We start from the raw sequence: 21769 nt of genomic DNA, 5'->3' as shown, positions 1-21769 counted from the left end.
CTTAACTCGGTAGAAATCTCTACTATTATATAAAAGTCACTTTGTGTTTAAGTGTGTGAGTTCCTTCCTCATAGGTTCCGAAACGGCTGAGCTTATTTCTTGCAAATTTCACACAGCTGATTTATATGTCTAGCAATGTTTTTAGATACTTTTTGTAAAGAAATTCATCTAATATCGAAAATCCAAAAAATCCAATCCTAAAAATATTTTTTTTTTTTTGGTACTCAAGCTGAGAGTGATCCGTGCTGAAATAATAACGTTATTATTTAAAAAGCCATTCTTAACATGGGAAGGAGAGGGTGTTTTTTACCTATTCTGTACTTTAACGTTACAATTGAATAAAAAAACATAAAACTTTAATTAAACGTGGAAATACGATTTAAAAAATAGCGCGGATCACTCTCTGCATTAGCACCTTTTTTTCTTATAGATAAGAGAAAAATTTTAACAGGGGACTTTTTATATGTTACACCAGCAAGAGGGATAATAAAATCTTAGCAAATAATTTCTTCTTACACAAACAGAATTATTGACATCTGGAGATATAACGTAGTGGTAGAGCATCGATCACAGATCAAATGATTCTCTGTTCAAACCCAGGTGTACTTCATGTTATTTTTATTTTTTCCTATTAATGAGTTCAATTTATGATAAAAGAAGAGATACCATTTAAAATTGCCACAAATGATTTCTTCATTTGCATATTTTAAAACTAAATATTAATCAGAAGTGACTTTTCCAGGGCATTCATCAATAAGTCCAAATATTAGCTGACATGTTATGGTAAACAAGCACAGATAGAATTTGATGAACGACATTATATCATTTTTATGTATTTTTTTGCAAATTAGTCCACCAGGCAAATTATTCTTCATTATTACGAATATAATAATCAGTAGATGATTGATTATACATATGCAATCTGTATAAATTAAAATATCATGCTTAAGTGTATTGTATGACTGGGCAATGCTGGGCGTCCAGCTAGCAGTCTTATAAATGGGAACATTATCTTATACACTTACCTATCTGACCAGACAAAGAAAAAATGTTCTTTAATTTAATGAAAATTATATTGTGGCCTTTTGGTCAAGATCAAAGTGTAGTATCTGTTCCGGCAGATACTGCAAGCTATGACTAGCCATGACTAGCAAAGACCAGATGTGGGGGCAACCCCACATGCCTGACCTTTAACCAGCTCCCATTTCCCACCTCTCGGGAGCTGGTCCCCTTTTTCCCTTCCCCCTCCCTTCACTCCTCACATTAAAAATTGGCCTTGTGCCTAATTTGCTCGGTGGGGGAGCAAATAAATACCATCTGTTCCGGCAGATACTGCACTTAAGATAATTTGTACCAGTCAATGGAGGGGAAACCCTCTATACTGGGACAATTATTATTTTTGGTAACCAGAGTGGCCCCTTTTAGGGGAGCTGGTTTTTACCTCACATTAAAAACGGCCTTGTGCCTAATTTGCTCAGTGGGGGAGCAAATAAACACCATCTGTTCCGGCAGATACTGCACTTAAGATAATTTGTACCAGTCAATGGAGGGGAAACCCTCTATACTGGGACAATTATTATTTTTGGTAACCAGAGTGACCCCTTTTAGGGGAGCTGGTTTTTACCTCACATTAAAAACGGCCTTGTGCCTAATTTGCTCAGTGGGGGAGCAAATAAACACCATCTGTTCCGGCAGATACTGCACTTAAGATAATTTGTACCAGTCAATGGAGGGGAAACCCTCTATACTGGGACAATTATTATTTTTGGTAACCAGAGTGACCCCTTTTAGGGGAGCTGGTTTTTACCTCACATTAAAAACGGCCTTGTGCCTAATTTGCTCAGTGGGGGAGCAAATAAATACCATCTGTTCCGGCAGATACTGCAAGCTAGGACTAGCTATGACTAGCAAAGACCAGATGTGGGGGCAACCCCACATGCCTGACCATTAACCAGCTCCCATTTCCCACCTCTCGGGAGCTGGTCCCCTTTTTCCCTTCCCCCTCCCTTCACTCCTCACATTAAAAATCGGCCTTGTGCCTAATTTGCTCGGTGGGGGAGCAAATAAATACCATGTGTTCCGGCAGATACTGCAAGCTATGACTAGCTATGACTAGCAAAGACCAGATGTGGGGGCAACCCCACATGCCTGACCATTAACCAGCTCCCATTTCCCACCTCTCGGGAGCTGGTCCCCTTTTTCCCTTCCCCCTCCCTTCACTCCTCACATTAAAAATCGGCCTTGTGCCTAATTTGCTCGGTGGGGGAGCAAATAAACACCATCTGTTCCGGCAGATGCTGCAAGCTATGACTAGCTATGACTAGCAAAGACCAGATGTGGGGGCAACCCCACATGCCTGACCTTTAACCAGCTCCCATTTCCCACCTCTCGGGAGCTGGTCCCCATTTTCCCTTCCCCCTCCCTTCACTCCTCACATTAAAAATCGGCCTTGTGCCTAATTTGCTCGGTGGGGGAGCAAATAAACACCATCTGTTCCGGCAGATGCTGCAAGCTATGACTAGCTATGACTAGCAAAGACCAGACGTGGGGGCAACCCCACATGCCTGACCTTAAACCAGCTCCCATTTCCCACCTCTCGGGAGCTGGTCCCCTTTTTCCCTTCCCCCTCCCTTCACTCCTCACATTAAAAATCGGCCTTGTGCCTAATTTGCTCGGTGGGGGAGCAAATAAATACCATCTGTTCCGGCAGATGCTGCAAGCTATGACTAGCTATGACTAGCAAAGACCAGATGTGGGGGCAACCCCACATGCCTGACCATTAACCAGCTCCCATTTCCCACCTCTCGGGAGCTGGTCCCCTTTTTCCCTTCCCCCTCCCTTCACTCCTCACATTAAAAATCGGCCTTGTGCCTAATTTGCTCGGTGGGGGAGCAAATAAACACCATCTGTTCCGGCAGATGCTGCAAGCTATGACTAGCTATGACTAGCAAAGACCAGATGTGGGGGCAACCCCACATGCCTGACCATTAACCAGCTCCCATTTCCCACCTCTCGGGAGCTGGTCCCCTTTTTCCCTTCCCCCTCCCTTCACTCCTCACATTAAAAATCGGCCTTGTGCCTAATTTGCTCGGTGGGGGAGCAAATAAACACCATCTGTTCCGGCAGATGCTGCAAGCTATGACTAGCTATGACTAGCAAAGACCAGATGTGGGGGCAACCCCACATGCCTGACCTTTAACCAGCTCCCATTTCCCACCTCTCGGGAGCTGGTCCCCATTTTCCCTTCCCCCTCCCTTCACTCCTCACATTAAAAATCGGCCTTGTGCCTAATTTGCTCGGTGGGGGAGCAAATAAACACCATCTGTTCCGGCAGATGCTGCAAGCTATGACTAGCTATGACTAGCAAAGACCAGACGTGGGGGCAACCCCACATGCCTGACCTTAAACCAGCTCCCATTTCCCACCTCTCGGGAGCTGGTCCCCTTTTTCCCTTCCCCCTCCCTTCACTCCTCACATTAAAAATCGGCCTTGTGCCTAATTTGCTCGGTGGGGGAGCAAATAAATACCATCTGTTCCGGCAGATGCTGCAAGCTATGACTAGCTATGACTAGCAAAGACCAGATGTGGGGGCAACCCCACATGCCTGACCATTAACCAGCTCCCATTTCCCACCTCTCGGGAGCTGGTCCCCTTTTTCCCTTCCCCCTCCCTTCACTCCTCACATTAAAAATCGGCCTTGTGCCTAATTTGCTCGGTGGGGGAGCAAATAAACACCATCTGTTCCGGCAGATGCTGCAAGCTATGACTAGCTATGACTAGCAAAGACCAGATGTGGGGGCAACCCCACATGCCTGACCTTTAACCAGCTCCCATTTCCCACCTCTCGGGAGCTGGTCCCCATTTTCCCTTCCCCCTCCCTTCACTCCTCACATTAAAAATCGGCCTTGTGCCTAATTTGCTCGGTGGGGGAGCAAATAAACACCATCTGTTCCGGCAGATGCTGCAAGCTATGACTAGCTATGACTAGCAAAGACCAGATGTGGGGGCAACCCCACATGCCTGACCTTAAACCAGCTCCCATTTCCCACCTCTCGGGAGCTGGTCCCCTTTTTCCCTTCCCCCTCCCTTCACTCCTCACATTAAAAATCGGCCTTGTGCCTAATTTGCTCGGTGGGGGAGCAAATAAATACCATCTGTTCCGGCAGATGCTGCAAGCTATGACTAGCTATGACTAGCAAAGACCAGATGTGGGGGCAACCCCACATGCCTGACCATTAACCAGCTCCCATTTCCCACCTCTCGGGAGCTGGTCCCCTTTTTCCCTTCCCCCTCCCTTCACTCCTCACATTAAAAATCGGCCTTGTGCCTAATTTGCTCGGTGGGGGAGCAAATAAATACCATCTGTTCCGGCAGATACTGCAAGCTATGACTAGCTATGACTAGCAAAGACCAGATGTGGGGGCAACCCCACATGCCTGACCTTTAACCAGCTCCCATTTCCCACCTCTCGGGAGCTGGTCCCCTTTTTCCCTTCCTCCTCCCTTCATTCCTCACATTAAAAATCGGCCTTGTGCCTAATTTGCTCGGTGGGGGAGCAAATAAATACCATCTGTTCCGGCAGATACTGCAAGCTATGACTAGCTATGACTAGCAAAGACCAGATGTGGGGGCAACCCTACATGCCTGACCTTTAACCAGCTCCCATTTCCCACCTCTCGGGAGCTGGTCCCCTTTTTCCCTTCCCCTCCCTTCAATCCTCACATTAAAAATTGGCCTTGTGCCTAATTTGCTCGGTGGGGGAGCAAATAAATATCATCTGTTCCGGCAGATACTGCAAGCAAAGACCGTATGTGGGGGCAACCCCACATATAAGACCTTGGTCAATGAAGGGGCAACCCTTCATACCAATTGTCACTATCCAGCTCCCCTACTCCCCGGGGAGTTGGTCCCCATTTCCCTTTCACTCCTCACTTTAAAAATCGGCCTTGTGCCTAATTTGCTCAGTGGGGGAGCAAATAAATACCATCTGTTCCGGCAGATACTGCAAGCAAAGACCATATGTGGTAGCAACCCCACATATAAGACCTTGGTCAATGTAGGGGCAACCCTTCATACCAATTGTCACTATCCAGCTCCCCATTCCCCGGGGAGTTGGTCCCCATTTCCCCTTCACTCATCACATTAAAAATCGACCTTGTGCCTAATTTGCTCGGTGGGGGAGCAAATAAATACCTGGTCAAGATCAAAGTGTAGTATCTGTTCTTCAGATGCTGCACTTCCATTTCTTGTTTTCTTTCAGTTGAGGATCAGTCCTTCACGACTGAGACAATTTTTTTTTATTTTTGTACCTTTTCTCGACGTTAAAAACTGACTCTGGTGCCTAACCCTGTCCCGTGGGGAGGCATAGTAAATAGGTATAACAATTTTCTGTTGCTATGATATGCATTAACATTTTCCAGTGTTTATTCAGTTTCATCTGAACTATTTACATTATGACCAAGTCTAAGAACAACTTTTCCTGTACACATTAAAAATGTATGACAAAAGCATTGTGTTAAGTGTGCTTAGCACTATTTTATAAACATTTTCATATGTGAGACATAAATGACAAGTCATAATGTCAGACCTTAATAAATCCATCATATAAATAACATACTTTATCATATTTAATTTGTTGACACATGGGTAGAAATATTGTTTTTATAATGTGTCTAATGGTATATTTAGTCATGTCAATGAGAAAGTACACATAGACTCACACAAACAATCATCTTATTCTAAGTATATTTTTGTATTTTTAATGTTGCACTTTATTTATGTAGATTGGTTGAGTATTTTTTTTTGTACAGATAATGATTTCAGTTTTGATTTGTTCAATAGAAATACTTCCAAACTGTTATTGTTATTATTTTTAAGAGCAGGAGTCAATATGAAACAAGAGTTTCATATTGACTCCTGCTCTTAAAAATAATTAATTAAAAATAATTAAGTTAATCATTCACTTTAGTGGTTGAACATTAATGAAATTTTAATGCTGCAGAGTAATCATCTGTATAATAATAATCTGTGGATGAATACTTTTTAATATTATAGGAAGATTGAAATTTTAATGTTTCTAATTTGAGAGGAAATTTTATTATTTAAAAACTTTAATTTTTATGGCCACTCGTTCTGTGTGTATAACATATTTTCTGAAAGATTATTTAAACCTACACATGAAACATTTTGGAGAAAAGTTTACATAATTTGAATTATAGAGAAGAATTTATATAATTTCTATTTAAATGATGACTATTATCACAAATAGGTTAAGGAATTGTTGAGATGAGGATTGATAATTTGCATCATTTGAATTATTCTAACTACTATTCTTATGTTTCAACTAATATAACCTTTGATCTTCTTCTGGTGTATTTTATTGAACTCAGGAATCTATAGAATTTCGAATGGAACTCTTTTATTTAATCTATGGGCTAGTTTGCTTTCTATCAGTTATGACCGCATTAAATAATTCATAATTATATTCTTAGTGTGATCTGCACTTAGGATTTAATCTTCAACTTTTCAAAATACTGTTAGAACTGATTATTAACACTTTATCCATTATGTCACAGGTCTTTGCAGACACCTCAAGTAGGTCGGAGATTACATTTGACCTAAACGTGGAAATAATATCCAAGATGAGAATAATACTTTGAATGATACAAATTATTACGAAATTTAGTTCTAATATGTAGTTTATTATTTTTAATTAATATGTAGTTCATTATTTTTGATTAATATGTAATTTAATAATTTTAATTAATATGTAATTTATTACTTTTAATGTATGGCATAATCATGTTGACACACCAGTTCTCATCAAACAACGTTGAGCCTTGCTAGTACCAGATGGGTGACCATTTGGGAATTCTAGGCACTGTATGTGTTTTCCGCCTATCTCGGCATTGTTTCCAGTCGTCTTGAACCTTGACTTGCCACTGGTATTTAACAATGTCAACTCAGGAAAGGTGTGGTTGAAGATTGCGCAACTCTTGCCACAAAAATTTCATGTGCAGGCACCTTTACAGTGAGTATCCATAGTTTGTCAAGAGTGAAGGGAGCCTAATTTATTACTTTTGATTGATATGTACTTTATTTTGTATCTTTACTCAGTTGACTACATTTTGTGACAAAGCACATGACCACTCGAAATATCCAAATAAAATATAATATTGAAAATAACATCATTCTTATGCTTCTTAAACAATTTATAACTCTAAACATACTTTTCTAAAAGCATACGTTGAATAGCATACAAATTTACACATTTAGAATGGTAAAGATACTTTATATGATAGTCAGTATTCTGTTCCCAAGCAAAATCTTTTAGTTTTATAAATGCAATAAAATATTTACAAATACACATGATATCTAAAATTCTCCACAGTCTTATAAATATATTAACTTGTTGATTTTTTATATATCTACAATCAAATTATTCACATAGAAATTCTTATTTTAATTGTGGATTAAGTAAAAATATGTTTAACTTTTATTGCCAATGTGTTGATCACAGTTGATGTGACGTTATAAATTATTAAAGTAGTTTATGAGATATAGGACAAGTATATGAAAATGAATTTGATTGAAACATATTAAATCAACCATAATACTTATTAATGTATTTAACATTGAAAGAAGAATTTACTTTTATAACAAAAGCAATTAAAGATCACTGTAACACACGGCCAAATTTGCTAATAATATGTTGCAATTTTAAGATTGTTTCCTCAGAGGTAATGCGACTTATTGTAAAAACTTCGGGAGAAAATGCAAGTTTGCAGTTGTTAATGTCTCCACTCAAACTACATTGTATTTGTCTGGGTAAAAAACTGGACGGATTTAGATGTGAGCATGCACAGTGATGTGGTAGGTGTATCAGAATTTTTGTAGGAATTTTTGACACCCCTAACACGAAACTGTGAATAAAATATAAAAAAAACTCGCAATTTTTCTTTTAAAAGTGGTTTGTTTATTTTCTTTATGGATTATACTTTCAAAATAAACTATTAAAGTTGTTTTAAAAATAATAGAAATATTTTGTTTATTTAAAAAAAAAAACAGTAATGAATTTTACGAACTCAATATTTCTTAATTTTTAAACTTTAAAAATCTATCAAAATTTTTCTATCGATTCTATTTTTACGATATTTTCAGGGTCAATGTGAAATTTTATGCTCTTTCCAATAAACCAAATATCATATTTTAGACAAATGTTTTTTTTAATTCACGCCCCCCCCCATTTTCAAGTGTCTATTAAAAAGTAAATAATTAATTTACTCACCAAAGTTTTATATATCACAAATTGAAGAGAAAAGGTCAATAAATAATATATTCAAATTTAAAACAAAAAAAGTAGTGTTTTTTAGAAATTTACCTGTAAAGTCCGAAGTTTAAAACCCTTTTTTTTTTAACCACGTTGTTTTTTTTCTTTTTTTTTAATAAAACCTTGGTCCTTGCTCCTTTAATTGAAAAATTAATTAGGGCTTGAATTACATTTATCGAGTAGTTATAAGCTTGGAAAGACAGAGGGTTGAATAATTCACGCCTCCCCTTTTTAAATGTCTATTAAAAAGTAAATAATTAATTTACTCACCAAAGTGTTATATATCACAAATTCAAAAGAAAAGATCAATAAATAATATATTAAAATTTAAAACAAAAAAGTAGTGTTTTTTAGAAATTTACCTGTAAAGTCCGAAGCTTAAAACCTTTTAAAAAAAAAAAACACGTTTTATTTTTTAAGAAACCTTGGTCCTTGCTCCTTTAATTGAAAACAAAAATTAGGGCTTGAATTACATTTTTCGAGGAGTTATAAGCTTAGAAAGATGGGGTGGAATTATTCACTATTTTTTCACGAAATTTCTGACACACTTAGTGATGTGGTAGGTGTATCAGAATCAGCTATTAAAATGTCGTATATGAACGTGAATAAATCAACTTACTATCTTTCGAAGCTTATAACTTCTTGAAAAATGTGATTCAAACCCTATTTTTTTTCAATTAAAGGAGCAAAGACCAATTTAAAAAAAAATACCAAGTTTAATAGCAAATTATGCAATATTTGTTTTTTTTTAAAAGCGGTTTTCTTTAAAAAAAATATAAAGAAAATCAACGAAATTTTCCTTAGTTCGATTATAAAAAATATATATAAATTCCAAACTATCACATACCTATAAAAAATTCTATTTAATGTGTACGTCCATTGTTCATTTTTAAGAATTTATCCATATTTATAAATATGGATAAATATAAGTATACTTATATTCCATCCCCTTTTTAAATAAAATACTTTTTTAAACAAGGATTAAAAAAAAAAAAAAAAAACGCGAACTCAGATTTATTGACTGTTTAAATAAAAGGAGAGAAATCTCTGATTTTTTTTCGCGATTATTTTACGGTGATTTATAAACGCCAGAATTAATGTCTTTTTATTGCGTGCTGTTAACCAAAATTAGTATTTTTAGGCCCCCGTAGTTGAAAAAAAAAGCACACATTCACTTATAAGTTTTTTTCCGTCAAAGAAAAAATACAGTCGACCGATTTTTAAAAAATTTTCTTAACGAAATATACGAGTTTTTTTTATTATTATATCTTATTTCTACTTTATCGAGTGAATTTTTTTAAATATCGAAAAAAAGAAAATATTGAATGAAATAGAAAAAATTGTCATAAGCGTCCGGTATTTACTTGATGATATAAGCATAACATGAGCTTTCGTTTAAAAATAAATCAACGTTGTTTTAAAAAAATGGTTTAACACTTTGTACTTTACAGATAAATTTCCAAAAAACACTTTTTTGTTGTTTTAAATTAGAATATTTTATTCATTGGTATTTTATCTTCAATTTGTGAAAACTTTGGTACGTAAATTAATTATTCAAATTTTAATAGACATTTCAAAATCGGGGGTGAATTTAAAAAAAAAACTTTTGTCTAAAATATTATAATCCGTTTATTGGAAAGAGCATAAAATTTCACATTGACCCTGAAAATATCGTAAAAATTGAACTAATAGAAACATTTTGATAGATTTTTAAAGTTTAAAAATTGAAAAAATTTCACTCCTAAAATTCAATTGATTTCATTACGTAAAAAAATGGCTGATTAAACGCGCACCAGCACTTTGTAAACACTGTTTTTTAAAGAATGAAAAATAATATTTCTATTATTTTTTAAACAAATTTAATAGTTTATTTTGGAAGTATATTCCATACAAAAAATAAACAACCCACTTTAAAAAGAGAAATTACGAGTTTTTTTTATATTCATTCGCAGTTTTTTGTTAGGAGTATAAAAAATTCTGATACACCTAGTGATTTGGTAATTGCCTGTGTGTCATACGTCTTACATATTCTCGTTTGTATATATATATATATATATATATATATATATATATATATATATATATATATATATATATATATATATATATGTCTTAAATGTATGTGTATATGTAGCTGGTCTAGTATCTTTGTGATGCATATGAGTATATATATATATATATATATATATATATATATATATATATATATATACGTGTCGACCAAAGTACAAAAAAACTAACATGTTGCATAGCAGGGTGTGTATATATAACGGTATGTATACAAGTCTCTTGATGTTTGTATAATGTTCAACCATTTACTCGTTTCTTTGGCGTGCGTATACACATTTAAAACACACAGTTCATAAATGGGACAAATACGCAACGAGTTCTTTTAGCAGGACGAATAAACATCGTTGTCTGTGGCACACCAGATGGTTTTCTCAATGGTTTTCCCGCCACAAGGAATACATCTTCTTCTGAAAGAACTCATAACGGACAAGTTATAATTCACATAAGTTTATTTCATGGTTGTGATTTCTCTCAGAGTTGCAGTGCACGTATTTCTTTAGTCTTACACGTACCAGTTTTGGCTCACCAACTCAACAGATTAAATCTTTACTGAGCCAAACTCCAGTCAGTTGCGACTCTAATTAACTAAATCTGACTCACTTGACTGGTTTGCATTTAGAGAATATATGAGAACTGTCTTTTTGTCTGTTATTTGACGTCACCAACCAGGTGAGTCTTAAATCAAGATGATCCTTGTTCCTATTTACAATGCCTCCCCACAGAACAGAGTTAGACACCAGAGTCGTTTTTTTAATGTGGAGAAAAGGAACAAAAATAAAAATTGTCTCAGTCATGAAGGATTTCTCCTCCACTGACAGAGAACAAGAAATTGAAGTGTAGCATCTGAAGAACAGATACTACACTTTGAGATATAAATTTTTTTATTCACAGGAAAAAATACAATTGGGAAAATGAACAAAAAACTTAGGCACAATGTCAACTCAAAAAGAAGGAGGGGGTGAGGTTGGTTGATCCATCTCGTCTCTATTGGAAATTTTAAAAGATTTTTCTCTCAGCCAGCATCTGTTATCATGGTTACCCTTTTAAATTTGAATTTATGTGTGTGTGGCAGGAGGGAGTGTTCTACTTAAACCCAATTTTAAAACATTTTTTATTTATATCAAAAAATGCGAAAAAGATACCAATATTACACTTTGATCTTGACCCGAAGGCCAGGTAACTTTTGCTATGCAACTAAAATTCCAAAATAACTTATTACATAAATTTTAACTAGCTTGTCTTCATTAAATTCCAATCTTTCATTACGTAAATATTGTTTTATTGTTTTGCTAAACTATTTATGTTCCCATTTCAATATATTCATTTTGCATTTGAAGCAGAGCAGCGTCACCCTTCGCTTTTTCATTCCATCAGATCATCCGGCACTATCCAGGAATCACATATTTAACACGTCAACTGAATTTCAATTCGATGTAATGCAAGATTTTGCACAAATATATAAGCAAAATAAATCCATCATGCAACTACTACTACTTTCTATCAAACATTGAAATAAAAAAATGTGCTATATTTTATTATTAATTGATAATTAACTTTATGTGAAAAAAGTTTTTCGAACCAATGCTAACAATCATGTGATACCATAATGAATCAAACTTAATTAGTGAAATCCTATTTAAATCAAAATCGAAAGTATTTGCTATTTTATTTCACCACTAAAAACAAAAATCATCTTTGCGTCATGATAATTATTTTTGGTCAATTATTATTTCAGTCACCCAAAATTATTTCTTGTGAAATGGGTTTCGCATTACTATCAAATAACTTATTTTTACGTAATCCCTGTCTTAGTCAAAGGAACAGAAATGTCTAGATAAAGCAAAACAATACCTTACGCCCTTAATTTTCTGATTAAAGAATAGGTTTATAAACGTGAATTATCAATCTTTCGTAGCCAGCCTTTTTATCGACATTTTCATGAAAACGTTGCAACGTTGCACAGTAGGGTCTGCCAAACGATTGTGAAAAATGGACCGCATGTTTCCGTAACGTTAGATTTGTGTTAACTATATGAACTATAAAAAAGCAGAAGAGACAATGATTTTTTTAGAACCTTTGTTTATCTTCTTCAAACTGCAATTAATATTTAATCTTTGCTATAATTTTTGAAGCGAGGGGCTCGCTGGGCAAAACAACAAACAGCGCACTTAAAATTAATTTTTCAAAAACATTAATAAGAAAACAAATATTTAGAAAAATTAATTAAAAACAAATAATCAGACTGGGTTTGTTATAAGAGGTTGTTATGTCCCTTGGATCGGTGGGAGTTGTCCCCCTTTGTTCAATGTTTATAATGTAAACTCTCGGACGTAAACGTGAATAAACGAGACTTGGTCAGTCGGCCATGTTGGTCTGAACGGTCACATATCCTTGTCCTATTATTATTAATAGAAACCTGACATAACATGGTGTCGGAACAAGGGATTTACTAACAAATGTGAGCAAAATACAGGGAAAGAGTTATACTAAATATCGAGCCTAAGAGCCGTTAAAAAAAAAATACGTGAAGTTCCATAATAACTCCCCAGTATGAATAGCCATGTGAGTCCACCAGAGCCCTTTCCATTCGACCAACCTGAGTCATGGGAAAAATGGATACGACGGTTCAACCGTTACCGGACAGTGTCCAGCCTTGACGAAAAACCAAATGCTTGTCAAATGGACACCCTAATATATTGTATGGGTGATAAAGCCGAAGACATTTTCGCCACATTCAAACTTGCACCCGAGGAAGCCCAGAACTTCAATATAGTGGTAGCAAAGTTCAATGACCATTTCAAGGGTGATACAAACGTAATTTATGAACAGGCCAGATTCAACCGAAGGTGTCAAGAGGAAGGTGAGTCCATTGATTCATTCATCACTAACCTCCACACACTAGCTAAAAACTGCAATTTTTGAGACCTGCATGAGGAATTAATTCATGATAGAATTGTGATTGGGTGCACAGATCCTAAGCTATCACTGCAAATGATTCCGGACCTCACCTTGGATGGGGCCATCAGACGTGCGCGACAGTGAAACAATAAAATCACAACAGCATCTTCTGCGGTCCCCAGAACATATCGTTGGTGAAGATCCAGCTCACAATAATATTGCAGTCCACTATGTTAGTGACAACCGAATTCGCAGACAAGGTCAGGGTAAACACATGACAAGACCCGGGCGAGAACTGCACTACGAAAATCGACAAAAAAATGACCGCACACAGCAGTATAGACCAGAGGCTGAGTGCCACCGCTGTGGTAACAAAACCCAACACCAGAGACGCACGTGTCTTGCCATCTCAGCCACCTGCCACAATTGTGGTAGGGTTGGCCACTATGCTCAGTGCTGCCGCACACGAAGGATGCATGAAATTAAACCTAGCTCAGATGACTGTGAAAGCAATCAGAATGCGTACCTTGGTGTTCTGACGATATCAGAGATCAGCATAAGTAAGCCTTGGCGAACCAATATCGCCATAAATGGAGTGCCACTGAAATTCAAGCTGGACTCTGAGATGGATGTGACCGCGATTCCAGAACACATATATAAGTTACAGAGAGACCTACCAGACCTCTCAGATACCCACAAAATTCTTCATGGTCCAAGACGTATTCCACTCAAAGTGACTGGAGTGGTCACTGCAACTGTCTCGCATGAAGATCTTTCAGCAGAACAGAGGATATTTATTATCCCCAATCTTGAGGAGCCACTGTTAGGAAGGCCAGCCATCGAAGCACTTAAGCTTGTAACTGTCCACCCAAACTTACATACCATCAGCAGCCAGAAACGCCCATTTGACCCAAAAAGTAGAAATGCCAGACTTATTCACAGGCCTAGGCACATTTGGAGAAGAATGTACCATACTCTTACATTCGGATGCGAGTCCATACTCAGTACCCACACCACAACGCGTACCACTACCCTTGATGGAGAAAACACGGGCTGAGCTCCAGAGAATGGAGAAACTGGGTGTCATAAGCAAGGTTGACACACCCACCGAATGGTGTTCCCCCATGGTTGTAGCACCAAAAGCAAATGGAACGATTAGGATATGCGTAGATCTCACAAATCTCAATAAGTGCGTAAAATGTAAACTCCACATGCTCCCCACGGTCGACCACCTTTTGGCTCAGTTAGGGGAAGTAAAAATCATGAGCAAGTTGGATGCCAACAGCGGGTATTCGCAGATTCCACCTTCATCAGAATCTCGTTCGCTGACGACCTTAATAACTTCATTCGGACGATACCAATTTAACCGCCTCCCGTTTGGTATTTCATCAGCGAGTGAGATCTACCAGAGACGCATGTCACAAGTACTAGAGACCGAAATTGGAGCCATATGCATGCAAGATGATGTTTTAGTATATGGAAAAAAACAACAAGAATGTGATGCCCGACTGAAGAGCACACTGAAAAAAATTCAGGCTGCTGGTATTATGCTCAATTTGGGAAAATGCGAAATATCCAAGTCATCAGTAAAATTTCTTGGACATATACTCAGTGCTGACGGCCTGCGACCTGATCCGGAAAGGCTCACTGGTATCTCGAAATTCCAAACACCAACGAACATGACAGACACCCGCCGGTTCTTAAGGATAGTGAATCAATTAGGAAAATTCATTCCAAACCTAGCAGACATGACTAAACCATTAAGGGATTTATTCAGTCATAAATATGCGTTTGTTTGGGACAATGCACAGCAGGATGCATTCTCCTCCATCAAGAAAGCATTGTGTTTAGCACCTGTGCTATGCCTGTACAATCCATCAAGTGAGACTGTGGTTTCTAGCAACGCTTCATCTAATGGGCTGGGAGCAGTATTATTACAACGACAGGATGACAAAATTACATCCCATCGCCTACGCTTCACGAGCCATGTCAGAAACTGAAACTCGTTATGCACAGAAAGAAAAGGAGGCCCTAGCCATAACATGGGCTTGTGAACGCTTTTCAGACTATCTTGTTGGACTACACTTCACAGTGGAGACAGATCACAAACCACTGGTGCCACTACTAGGTACTAAGGACCTCAGTGAACTTCCAGCAAGGATACAGAGGTTTCGAATACGTTTAATGAGGTATGCATACACAATTCGCTATGTCCCTGGTAAGGAACTATACACAGCTGATGCTCTGTCAAGAGTGGTATCTGACAACGGACCCACCAAACAAGACAAGGACCTCGAAGAGTTAGCAACAGCGTTCGTCCACACCATGAGGGAATCTTTACCGGCCACAGAAAAACGTCTGAAAGAGCTGGAGGTAGCCACTAAAACTGATGAAATCAGCAACTGCATATTACAATATGTAAGAAAGGGCTGGCCATCAAAGGATCATGTCCCAGCATCAATTAAACCCTATTGGGCCTACCGTGGCAGCATCACGTGTGAGAATGGATTACTGATGTATGGCACACGGATCATAATCCCATCGCTACTGAGACCGACTATTATTGCCAAAATCCACTCTGGTCATCAGGGAATTACCAGGAGCAGACAAAGAGCTCGCCAGTCCGTATGGTGGCCAGGACTATCTGAACAAATCCAAAGAACTGTAGAAAACTGTCCAAGATGCGCCGAGCTAAGACACCAACCGCCTGAACCCCTCATGACAACTGAGCTTCCAACAAGACCATGGCACACTGTAGCCTCTGATCTGTTTGAGTTGAAAGGCAGCAGCTATATCATACTTGTCGACTACTTCTCTCGGTATGCAGAAATCGCCATGCTTATATCAATGACTTCCAGCACAATGATACAGAGTTTTAAAGCTATTTTTGCCAGACATGGGGTACCTGTCATCCTAAGAACATACCCAGGAAGCCAGTACACTTCAAAGGACTTTGCCAAGTTCGCAAATGACTGGGGTTTCCAGCACGTTACAAACAGTCCCCGTTATTCCCAAAGCAACGGAGCTGCAGAAGCCTGTGTGAAAACAATGAAGAGAATGTTAAAGAAGGCAAAAGACCCATTTCTTTCTTTGCTTGCACACAGAGCGACACCAATGGACTGTGGGTTTAGCCCCAGCGAACTGCTAATGGGCCGACGTCTGAGGACAAACGTTCCGACTCACCCGGATCTACTAAACCCCAGTTGGCCTGATCTTGAGAATTTTAGACAGAGGGAAAGGAACCAGAAGGCTCAACAGCAACTCACACACCGCCTATCAAAAAAAGCTAAAGAGCTACAACCACTCGAAAATGGCACACCGGTATGGGTCAGAAGCTCCAACCCCCCAAACCAGGAAGGCATTGTTGTTGGAATGGCAAATACACCACGTTCCTACATTCTACAGACCAAAGAAGAAGGGACAATAATCCGACGCAATCGACGACACATTGTACCCAAACCACCAGAAATGGTCGAGGCTCACACATCGGAGACCCAAGAAGACAGTCATCTACCTAGGGAAGAAACAGTCAAAACAGCATGCCCCACTCTCACCTCTCAAGAGTATACAACAACCAGATCTGGGCGTCAGTTAAGACCACCTATTAAACTAGACCTATAATATATGTATATACAAATATATATATATATAAAAGTAAATAAATGAACTCTTTTCTTTTAATAGATATATCAAGTGTGTGTGTGTGTGTGTGTGTGAGAGAGAGAGAGAGATACCATATAGTAAAAGAACATTAAACATTATTAAATAAAATAAAAAAGGGAGATGTTATGTCCCTTGGATCGGTGGGAGTTGTCCCCCTTTGTTCAATGTTTATAATGTAAACTCTCGGACGTAAACGTGAATAAACAAGACTTGGTCAGTCGGCCATGTTGGTCTGAACGGTCACATATCCTTGTCCTATTATTATTAATAGAAACCTGACATAACAGAGGTGTAAATTTATTTGCCCTGGTGTTTATTTTGAGTCCGAAAAAAAAGAACAAGAAATCCTTCCCGACTGGTCAAATGTTTTTGACGTTAAGTTGGAAAGAAACGATAAATTAATTTTCTTTAGAAAAGCCGTTCGGGTAAGGAGCGGAGTGAATAGATAAGAAGAATGTTTTTCTTTTTTTTTGTGTGGTTTCACCATTGGAACCGGCACAGGGTGTGTCACGCACGAGTGACAGAGCGTGGCAGTAACGCGTCTTACTCCTCTGGTTTTCGCGAGCAAAAAGAGACTCCTTGAATTTAGCGCCACTGCTTTTTTTTGTCTTTTTTTTTGCAGCTCTCCGGAAACGGTGAATGTTCAATGTCACTGTCAGAATTAGTTCCGGGGTAGACGCTACACTGGCACCTTGGCTCTCTCCAGTCAGGTCACTCGGTCATTGAGTATATCTCCTCTGAAATAATTAATGCTTGTATTTTTCGTTTGGAATTCTTTAAATCTAGTACTTTGAAATTAATTAAATCAATTTATTTTCAATTTATGGAAATTTGAAAACTCATAACTGTTAAATTATCTCTTAAATAGCTATTTAAAGTTGTATTTAAAAAAAAAAGAAATGTTTATGATTATTTTTAATAATCATATACTTTTTCCTGAGTAAGTCCCAAAAGTTTCATTAAAAATCAATAATTATAGATTTTCTAACTATCTTGGATTAATAGACACATTTGTCTTAATTATGACGCATACATTGTTCTTGGAAACAATGTCTAGTTTTAGAGTTATAACTAAAATTCAATTTATCAATATTTTAGAGATAATTTAAGTTGATACCCCCTTCGAGTAAATTTGGTATTGGGGCAACTGAAATAATTCTTCTCTAAGACAAATAGGAACTTATGTACAAATTGTACCAATAAAAATAGCATGGAAAAATTGGCACTAGTAAAAATGGTAAAATTGATTAAATATGAAAACAATAGCAGAATTGAAAGATATATATAAAAATCTCATAAAGGGAAAACATTAAGAACTTTGGTAAATTAAAAATAAATCATATCTATATTTAAAAGTAGGTGATAATAACCAATTACCTTTCAATCATGCGACCATCTTAGAACTCTGTCGATTATACTAGCATATGTATTCATTTTAATGTTTTCTTCAGATTCCATGTGCACTACTAAATAGATGCTAACTCAAAAGGGTTAATTATGTTATAATCTTTAAAAAAATTTGTATTGCCTATAAACATTTCTTTTACCGTAATTTGTCCCAGTTGTGAATCAATGCTTACGTTAAAGTGTAGTATTTGTTCTGATACTATACTTTATTTAGTCTGTCCGTCGTCAGTGAAAGAAAAATTCTTCTAAACTGGGGCATATTTCTGCTATGGGAGATAAATTCTGTGCTTTTTACTTTTTAAGGCGATTTCATCTGGTTTTACGATTTTGCCAGTCAGACATAGAGATAGAAAAAAGTTAATTACTCTAAAAAGTTATGATGGCCCAAAAATGGAGGATCATTTTATGTTTAATGTATATGCAAAACTAATTAATTATAAAGTATTTCTTTTCTGGATGTTCACACGTAATTATTTGAAAAATAATAGAATCACATCTTCAGCAGGGATAGCTGAGTTTCCTCATCTACTTTATAATTTAATTTTAATTTGACAAACTTCTTAAGATGCCGCATACAAATTTATTATGTCTACACTATTAGCCACTATCTTATGTAACTTTAGAACCACATTTTAGACACATTAGTCATTATAATAAAATCCTACATTTCTTCCTAGGAGCAACACCATCACAATCGCAGCATCTTTAGAAGAAGTAATTCCTATTTCCTCCTCTAAATAATAAGTCCTCCTACTGTCCTCAGTCAAAACCGAGAGGATATATACACATTCTACAGATATTGTGCTTGCACCTTTCGTAACTGGATCATAAACTTATAGACATAAGATAATCTTTCCATTTTCCGATTCAAAAATAATAAATTCTCCCTTCTAAAATTCCACCCATTCTCATTGGCTTAGAGTTGATAATTCGATTATTCCGGAATCTACCTCTTAATACATAAACGAACGCTCCAGAACTTTTTCAAATATGGCGACACTCTACAAGAGGCAATTGTTTAAAAAAACAAATAAAGACATAATAATCACTCATAAGCAGAAAATTAAATACTAATAACCTTACACTTACCTATGCACACATTAACAACACGCCACTTACTCCCCCCCCCCAACAAAAACAAACCCCGAAAAAATATGTACAGGTAACATTTTTTATTTTTCGATTTTGGAGCGGCTTAGTGAACCTTACATTATGCTATTTTTTGTTTTCTTTTACCCCCCTCCTTCCCCAATTTTTTTGCTGGTTTACAGTATTTGTGGGTGGGTATACTGTCAATGATTATCAAGGTTACATGGGGCAAATACTTTGACGAGCCCCCTCACAAAATGGCCGTTAGTTATTATGTTTCATTTAAGACAAATTATACTTCCCGTGGAGTATTTTGTTTACTTCTCTTTTCCAGACTCTTTATCGACACTGCACATACATTACCTTTGTTTATGTTTTTTATAAGTAAATTTTTACCTTAGCTCCACCTCCACACTATTCTTTAAAATGACGAATTTAAGGGTTTTCAATTATGCTGATTGAGAAAATCTCATTTATATTTGGCAGATACAAGTAGTTTTCGAGATATAAAGACCTGTATTATGCACTTTAAATCAGTACCCGTCAGATTTGTATGCACATGTGAGAAACAAATTTAATTCTATCCGACCGACACTACCATCCCCCAATTTTTTTGTTGGTTTATAGTATTTACGGGTGGGTATATTGACAACGCTTATCGAGGTTAAATTTCGGGGCAAATATTTTGACACCCCTCCCACAAAATGGGGTAGCCGTTCTTAACATGGGGAGGTTGGGATGTCTATTCCGAAAGCCGTTCCTAACATTGGAAGGTTGAGGGAGTCCATTCTGAAAGCCGTTCTTAACATGAGAAGGTTGGGTGTGTTTATTCCGAAAGCCATGCTTAACATGAGGAGGTTGGGAATTGGGCAAAAACAACAACCGTACTTAAATTTTTTAGGAGGGGTGGGGCATGCTTCCACTGGGCTACACCAGTTAACAGGTCCTGCTAGTATTCAAATAATTTAAGCTAATAATCTTGTAAAAAAACACGATTTATCTTCTTTCCTGGAGGAAATTCTAGTTACATGCTCTTAAAACGCTATCCTGTTAGAAATGGGTGATCACGGTATGTTAAATTTATATGCGAGACTGATTTCTCAGTCTGAATTCTAAAATAATTGTTTTACCAAAGGTGTTCAAGATATTCAAACGTAATCGTTTGAAAAAGTAGATCTATCTGTTATTTTTTTTTGGGGGGGGGGGGCACCTTACAGTTCTCATCTACAAATTTACTAACTTTTCATTGAATTATTTAGTATTAAAATAGTACTAAATATTCTTTAACGTTTTCTTGTATAATGTTAAAAATATTTAAACTGTAGAATGTATTGTAATGAAATTATTTGGCTGAATATTAAAAATAAAACCGTTCCCTATTAAATTAAAACCGAAAAATATGCTTGGAGGGGGGGAGCAGAGCATATGTTTCAGTTTCATAGGTAATGTTTTTGCCAAGAAAACACTACAAAACTAATACAGAAAAAACTTAAAAACTTCAAATTAATTTTTCTTTAATTTTAATTTGGCTTTTTTTTTGGGGGGGGGGCTTTTTACCTAAAAAAATGGGGTTTTGTAGATTTTTTTTGTTTGTTTGTTTAATTTGGCATTTTTTGGCCTTTTTTCCTGAAATATTTGGCTTCAAACATTTATTATAGTCTGGCAATCCTGGTCTAACCGAGAGTGGGGGTGGGGTCGCTTCGCGGAAGGTGTTAATATAAAATGGTAAATATCCAGATACGCTACTACAGAACACCGACCACTCTAATTTGCTTTTTTATAGGTAATTGAGGTCGCTGACAACGAATTTGATAGTCAAACTTGGGGCAAATTTACCGTTTGCATGGTATTAACCCCCGAACCCACGAATAACTTTCCACCATTTTGCAGCTTCCGTTTACGCTACGCGCGTGCGCTGCAGCATGAACGACGGCTTGCTTCACCTAGCAAACTGCCTTCTCACATGGCGTACCAAAAACTTACGGACTGACATTTTTTTAATGACTTACAGTTAAAGAAAAGTACAACAAATTGGACTTTTTTTTTTTTTTTTTTTGTCTCGCGTAGTTTTTAATGTGGTTTACAAAAACATAAGCACCAAACATCTTTGTTTTTCATTCTTTTTTGCGGGAGGGGGATTCAATTATAGAACTTATGTGGCTTAATAGGTGCTTTTGCAGTTTAGTTAAACATTTTTCAACGCACCGACATACCAATTAGAACACCATTTAACATTTTCCGAAGATTTTACTGTGTACATTGGGGGCATGAGCGGGGGGGGGGGATGTGATGTTGGGGCGCGCGCGCCCCAAC

Source organism: Euprymna scolopes, chromosome 14 (genome assembly GCF_053919585.1).
Source record: "Euprymna scolopes isolate OS-2025 chromosome 14, ASM5391958v1, whole genome shotgun sequence".
NCBI classification, from domain to species: domain Eukaryota; kingdom Metazoa; phylum Mollusca; class Cephalopoda; order Sepiida; family Sepiolidae; genus Euprymna; species Euprymna scolopes.
Note: the sequence above shows the minus strand (reverse complement) of the source record.